We start from the raw sequence: 8,265 nt of genomic DNA, 5'->3' as shown, positions 1-8,265 counted from the left end.
ACTTTCTATGTTTTGAACCTCTCCTTTGAGTCCCGTTTTAGATTCCGATGCTTCACTTCAGGTTTACTGTACCCCTTGGACCTTCTTATTGAGGATGAAACACAGAAATTGCCTCCGAATTTAATACAAAAGGCACAATAACGACTTAAGTACAAGAGCACGGACACTCTCACTTTCTTTGATTTGAACCTCTTCTGTGAGTACAGTTTTAGATCCCGATGCTTCACTTCAGGTCTACTGTGTCCCTTGGACCTTCATATTGACAATGAAACACAGAAATTGCATCCGAATTTAATACAAAAGGCACAATGACTACTTGAGTACAGGAGGACTGACACTCTAACTTTCTATGATTTGATGCTCTTCTGTGAGTCCAGTTTTAGATTCCGATGCTTCATTTCAGGTTTACTGTATCCCTTGGACCTTCTTATTGACGGTGAAACACAGAAATTGTATCGGAATTAAATTCAAAAGGCACAATGCCGACCTAAGTACAAGAGGAATGACACTCTAACTTCCTATGATTTGAACCTCTCCTGTAAGACCAGTTTTAGATTCCGATGCCTCACTTCACGATTACTGTATCTCAGGGACCTTCTTATTGACGATGAAGCACAGAAATTGCATCGGAATTAAATTAAAAAGGCACAATGCCGACTTAACTACAAGAGGACTGACACACTTACTTTCTATGATTTGAACCCCTCCTGTGAGTCCAGGTTTAGATTCCGATGCCTCACTTCAGGCTTACTGTATCCCTATGACCTTCTTATTGACGATGAAGGACAGAAATTGCATCGGAATTAATTTCAAAAGACACAATGCTGACTTAAGTACAAGAGGACTGACACTGTATCTGTCTATGATTTGAACCTCTCCTGTGAGTCCAGTTTTAGATTCCGATGCTTCACTTCAGGTTTACTGTATCCCTTGGACATTCTTATTAACGATGAAACACAGAAATTGCATGGAAATAAAATTGAAAAGGCACAATGCCGACTCAAGTACAGAAGGACTGACACTCTTACTTTCTATGATTTGAACCTCTCCTGTGAGTCCAGTTTTAGATTTCGATGCTTCACTACAGGTTTACTGTATCCCTATGACCTTCATATTGACGATGAAACACAGAAATTCATCGGAATTAAATTCAAAAGGCACAATGCCGACTCAAGTACAAGAGGATTGACACTCTAACTTTCTATGATTTGAACCTCTCCTGTGAGTCCAGTTTTAGATTCAGATGCTTCACTTCAGGTTTACTGTATCCCTTGGACCTTCATATTGACAATGAAACACAGAAATTGCATCTGAATTTATTACAAAAGGCACAATGACGACTTAAGTGCAAGAGGACTGACACTCTAACTTTCTATGATTTGAAGCTCTCCTGTGAGTCCAGTTATAGAATACGAAGCTTCACTTCGGGTTTACTGTATCCCTTGGACTTTCGTAATGACGATGGAACACAGAAATTGCATCGGAATTAAATTTAAAAGGCACAATGACGACTTAAGTACAAGGGAACAGACACTCTAACTTTCTATGTTTTGAACCTCTCCTGTGAGTACAGTTTTAGATTCAGATGCTTCACTTCAGGTTTACTGTATCCCTTGGACCTTCATATTGACAATGAAGCACAGATATTGAATCCGAATTTTATACAAATGGCACAATACTGACTTATATACATGCGGACAGACACTCTAACTTTCTATCATTTGAACCTCTCCTGCGAGTCCAGTTTTAGATTCCGATGCTTCACTTCAGGTTCACTGTATACCTTGGACCTCCTTATTGACGATGAAACATAGAAATTGCATCGGAATGAAATTCAAAAGGCACAATGCCGACTTACGTACAAGAGGACTGACACTCTAACTTTCTATGATTTGAACCACTCCTGTGATTCCAGTTCTAGTTTCGGATGATTCACTTCAGGTTTACTGTATACCTTGGACCTTCTTATTGACGATGAAGCATAGAAATTGCATCGGAATTAAACTCAAATGGCACAACGCCGACTTGAGTACAGGAGGACTGACACTCTAACTTTCTATGATGTGATGCTCTTCTGTGATTCCAGTTTTAGATTCCGATGCTTCACTTCAGGTTTACTGTGTCCCTTGGACCTTCTTATTGACGATGAAACACAGAAATTGCATCGGAATTAAATTCAAAAGGCACAATGCCGACTAAAGTACGAGAGGACTGACACTCTAACTTTCTATGATTTGAACCTCTCCTGTGAGTCCAGTTTTAGATTCCGATGCTTCACTTAAGGTTTACTGTATCCCTTGGACGTTCTTATTGACGATGAAACACAGAAATTGCATGGGAATGAAATTCAAAAGGCACAACGCCAACTTAAGTACAGAAGGACTGACACTCTAACTTTCTATGATTTGAACCTCTCCTGTGAGTCCAGATTTAGATTCCGATGCTTCACGTCAGGTTTACTGTATCCCTTGGACCTTCTTATTGACGATGAAACACAGAAATTGCATCGGAATTGAATTCAAAAAGCACAATGTCGACTTAAGTACAAGAGGACTGACACTCTAACTTTCTATGATTTGAACATCTCCTGTGAGACCAGTTTTAGATTCCGATGCCTCACTTCTGGTTTACTGTATCTCAGGGACCTTCTTATTGACGATGAAGCACAGAAATTGCATCGGAATTAAATTCAAAAGGCACAATGCCGACTTAACTACAAGAGGACTTACACTCTAACTTTCTATGATTTGAACCTCTCCTGTGAGTCCAGTTTTAGATTCCGATGCTTCACTACAGGTTTACTGTATCCCTATGACCTTCTTATTGACGATGAAACACAGAAAATAATCGGAATTAAATTCAAAGGCACAATGCCGACTTAAGTACAAGAGGACTGACACTCTAACTTTCTATGATTTGAACCTCTCCTGTGAGTCCAGTTTTAGATTCAGATGCATCGCTTCAGGTTTACTGTATCCCTTGGACCTTCATATTGACAATGAAACACAGAAATTGCATCCGAATTTAATACAAAAGGCACAATGACGACTTAAGTACAAGAGGACTGACACTCTAACTTTCTATGATTTGAACCTCTCCTGTGAGTCCAGTTATAGAATCCCAAGCTTCAATTCGGGTTTACTGCATCCCTTGGACTTTCGTAATGACGTTGGAACACAGAAATTGCATCGGAATTAAATTCAAAAGGCACAATGACGACTTAAGTACAAGGGAACAGACACTCTAACTTGCTATGTTTTGAACCTCTCCATTGAGTCCCGTTTTAGATTCCGATGCTTCACTTCAGGTTCACTGTATACCTTGGACCTCCTTATTGACGATGAAACACAGAGATTGCATCGGAATGAAATTCAAAAGGCACAATGCTGACTTAAGTACAAGAGGACTGACACTGTAACTGTCTATGATTTGAACCTCTCCTGTGAGTCCAGTTTTAGATTCCGATGCTTCACTTCAGGTTTACTGTATCCCTTGGACATTCTTATTAACGATGAAACACAGAAATTGCATGGGAATTAAATTCGAAAGGCACAATGCCGACTTAAGTACAGAAGGACTGACACTCTTACTTTCTATGATTTGAACCTCTCCTGTGAGTCCAGTTTTCGATTCCGATGCTTCACTACAGGTTTACTGTATCCCTATGACCCTCATATTGACGATGAAACACAGAAATTCATCGGAATTAAATTCAAAAGGCACAATGCCGACTTAAGTACAAGAGGACTGACACTCTAACTTTCTATGATTTGAACCTCTCCTGTGAGTCCAGTTTTAGATTCAGATGCTTCACTTCAGGTTTACTGTATCCCTTGGACTTTCATATTGACAATGAAACACAGAAATTGCATCCGAATTTAATACAAAAGGCACAATGACGACTTCAATACAAGAGGACTGACACTCTAACTTTCTATGATTTGAACCTCTCCTGTGAGTCCAGTTATTGAATCCGAAGCTTCAATTCGGGTTTACTGTATCCCTTGGACTTTCGTAATGACGATGGAACACAGAAATTGCATCGGAATTAAATTCAAAAGGCACAATGACGACTTAAGTACAAGGGAACAGACACTCTAACTTTCTATGTTTTGAACCTCTCCTTTGAGTCCCGTTTTAGATTCCGATGCTTCACTTCAGGTTTTCTGTACCCCTTGGACATTCTTATAGAGGATGAATCACAGAAATTGCCTCCGAATTTAATACAAAAGGCACAATAACGACTTAAGTACAAGAGCACAGACACTCTCACTTTCTATGATTTGATCCTCTTCTGTGAGTACAGTTTTAGATCCCGATGCTTCACTTCAGGTCTACTGTATCTCTTGGACCTTCTTATTGACGATGAAGCACACAAATTGCATCCGAATTTAATACAAATGCCACAATGCTGACTTATCTACATGCGGACTGACACTCTAACTTTCTATCATTTGAACCTCTCCTGTGCGTCCAGTTTTAGATTCCGATGCTTCACTTCATGTTCACTGTATACCTTGGACCACCTTATTGACGATGAAACACAGAAATTGCATCGGAATGAAATTCAAAAGGCACAATGCCGACTTAACTACAAGAGGACTGACACACTTACTTTCTATGATTTGAACCCCTGCTGTGAGTCCAGGTTTAGATTCCGATGCCTCACTTCAGGTTTACTGTATTTCAGGGACCTTCTTATTGACGAAGAAGCACAGAAATTGCATCGGAATTAAATTCAAAAGGCACAATGATGACTTAACTACAAGAGGACTGACACACTAACTTTCTATGATTTGAACCTCTCCTTTGAGACCAGTTTTAGATTCCGATGCCTCACTTCAGGTTTACTGTATCTCAGGGACCTTCTTATTGACGATGAAGCACAGAAATTGCATCGGATTTAAATTCAAAAAGCACAATGCCGACTTTCGTACAAGAGGAATTACACTCTAACTTTCTATGATTTGAACCTCTCCTGTAAGTCCAGTTTTAGATTCTGATGCTTCACTTCAGGTTTACTTTATCCCTTGGACCTTCTTATTGTCGATGAAGCACAGAAAATTCATCGGAATTAAATTCAAAATTCATAATGCCGACTTAGGTACAGGAGTGCTGACACTCAAACTTTCTATGATTTGAACCTCTCCTGTGAGTCCAGTTTTAGAATCCTATGCTTCACTTCAGGTTTACTGTATCCCTTGGACGTTCTCATTGACGATGAAACACAGAAATTGCATCGGAATTAAATTCAGAAGGCACAATGCCGACTCAAGTACAAGAGGGCTGACACTCTAACTTTCAATGATTTGAACCTCTCCTGTGAGTCCAGTTTTAGATTCCGATGCTTCACTTCAGGTTTACTGTATCCCTATGACCTTCTTATTGACGATGAAGCACGAAAATTGCATCGGAATTAAATTCAAACGGCACAATGCCGACTTAAGTACAAGAGGAGTGGCACTCTAAATTTCTATGATTTGAACCTCTCTTGTGAGTCCAGTTTAAGATTCCGATGCTTCACTTCAGGTTTACTGTATCCCTTGGATTTTCTTATTGACGATGAAACACAGAAATTGCATCCGAATTTAATACAAAAGGCACAATGCCGACTTAAGTTCAAGAGGACTGACACTCTCACTTTCTATGATTTGAACCTCTCCTGTGAGTCTAGTTTTAGATTCCGATGCTTCACTTCAGGTCTACTATATCCCTTGGACCTTCTTACTGCCGATGAAGCACAGAAAATGCATCCGAATTTAATACAAATGGCACAATGCCGACTTAAGTAGGAGAGGATTGACACTCTAACTTTGTATGATTTGAGCCTCTCCTGTGAGTCTTGTTTTGATTCCGATGCTTCACTTCAGGTTTACTGTATCCCTTGGACCTTCATATTGACGATTAAACACAGAAATTGCATCCGAATTTAATACCAAAGGCACAATGACGACTTAAGTACAAGAGGACTGACACTCTAACTTTCTATGATTTGAACATCACCTGTTAGTCCAGTTATAGAATCCGAAGCTTCACTTCAGGTTTACTGTATCCCTTGGACCTCCGTATTGACGAGGGAACACAGAAATTGCATCGGAATTAAATTCAAAAGGCACAATGACGACTTAACTACAAGAGGACTGACACACATACTTTCAATGATTTGATCCCCTCCTGTGAGTCCAGGTTTAGATTCCGATGCCTCACTTCAGGTTTACTGTATCCCTATGACCTTCTTATTGACGATGAAGCACAGAAATTGCATCGGAATTAAACTCAAATGGCACAACGCCGACTTGAGTACAGGAGGACTGTCACTCTAACTTTCTATGATTTGAACCTCTCCTGTAAGTCCAGTTTTAGATTCCGATGCTTCACTTCAGGTTTACTGTATCCCTTGGATTTTCTTATTGACGATGAAACACAGAAATTGCATCCGAATTTAATACAAAAGGTACAATGCCGACTTAAGTTCAAGAGGCCTGACACTCTCACTTTCTATGATTTGAACCTCTCCTGTGAGTCTAGTTTTAGATTCCGATGCTTCACTTCAGGTCTACTATATCCCTTGGACCTTCTTACTGCCGATGAAGCACAGATAATGCATCCGAATTTAATACCAAAGGCACAATGACGACTTAAGTACAGAAGGACTGACACTCTTACTTTTTTGATTTGAACCTCTCCTGTGAGTCCAGTTTTAGATTCCGATGCTTCACGACAGGTTTACTGTATCCCTATGACCTTCTTATTGACGATGAAACACAGACATTCATCGGAATTAAATTCAAAAGGCACAATGCCGACTTAAGTACAAAAGGACTGACACTCTAACTTTCTATGATTTGAACCTCTCCTGTGAGTCCAGTTTTAGATTCAGATGCTTCTCTTCAGGTTTACTGTATCCCTTGGACCTTCATATTGACAATGAAACACAGAAATTGCAACCGAATTTAATACAAAAGGCACAATGACGACTTCAATACAAGAGGACTGACACTCTAACTTTCTATGATTTGAACCTCTCCTGTGAGTCCAGTTATAGAATCCGAACCTTCAATTCGGGTTTACTGTATCCCTTGGACTTTCGTAATGACGATGGAACACAGAAATTGCATCGGAAATAAATTCAAAAGGCACAATGACGACTTAAGTACAAGTGAACAGACACTCTAACTTTCTATGTTTTCAACCTCTCCTTTGAGTCCCGTTTTAGATTCCGATGCTTCAATTCAGGTTTACTGTATCCCTTGGACCTTCTTATTGAGGATGAAACACAGAAATTGCCTCCGAATTTAATACAAAAGGCACAATAACGACTTAAGTACAAGAGCACAGACACTCTCACTTTCTATGACTTGATCCTCTTCTGTGAGTACAGTTTTAGATCCCGATGCTTCACTTCAGGTCTACTGTATCCCTTAGACCTTCTTATTGACGATGAAGCACAGAAATTGGATCCGAATTTAATACAAATGGCACAATGCTGACTTATCTACATTCGGACTGATACTCTAACTTTCTATGATTTTAACCTCTCCTGTGCGTCCAGTTTTAGATTCCGATGCTTCACTTCAGGTTCACTGTATACCTTGGACCTCCTTATTGACGATGAAACACAGAAATTGCATCGGAATGAAATTCAAAAGGCACAATGCCGACTTAACTACAAGAGAACTGACACCGTTACTTTCTATGATTTGAACCCCTCCTGTGAGTCCAGGTTTAGATTCCGATGCCTCACTTCAGGTTTACTGTATCCCTATGACCTTCTTATTGACGATGAAGCACAGAAATTGCATCGGAATTAATTTCAAAAGGCACAATGCTGACTTAAGTACAAGAGGACTGACACTGTAACTGTCTATGATTTGAACCTCTCCTGTAAGTCCAGTTTTAGATTCTGATGCTTCACTTCAGGTTTACTTTATCCCTTGGACCTTCTTATTGTCGATGAAGCACAGAAATTTCATCGGAATTAAATTCAAAATTCATAATGCCGACTTAGGTACAGGAGTGCTGACACTCAAACTTTCTATGATTTGAACCTCTCCTGTGAGTCCAGTTTTAGAATCCTATGCTTCACTTCAGGTTTACTGTATCCCTTGGACCTTCTCATTGACGATGAAACACAGAAATTGCATCGGAATTAAATTCAGAAGGCACAATGCCGACTCAAGTATAAGAGGCCTGACACTCTAACTTTCTATGATTTGAACCTCTCCTGTGAGTCCAGTTTTAGATTCCGAGGCTTCACTTCAGGTT

The sequence above is a fragment of the Schistocerca americana genome, unplaced genomic scaffold (genome assembly GCF_021461395.2).
Source record: "Schistocerca americana isolate TAMUIC-IGC-003095 unplaced genomic scaffold, iqSchAmer2.1 HiC_scaffold_16, whole genome shotgun sequence".
Lineage (NCBI taxonomy): Eukaryota > Metazoa > Arthropoda > Insecta > Orthoptera > Acrididae > Schistocerca > Schistocerca americana.
Note: the sequence above shows the minus strand (reverse complement) of the source record.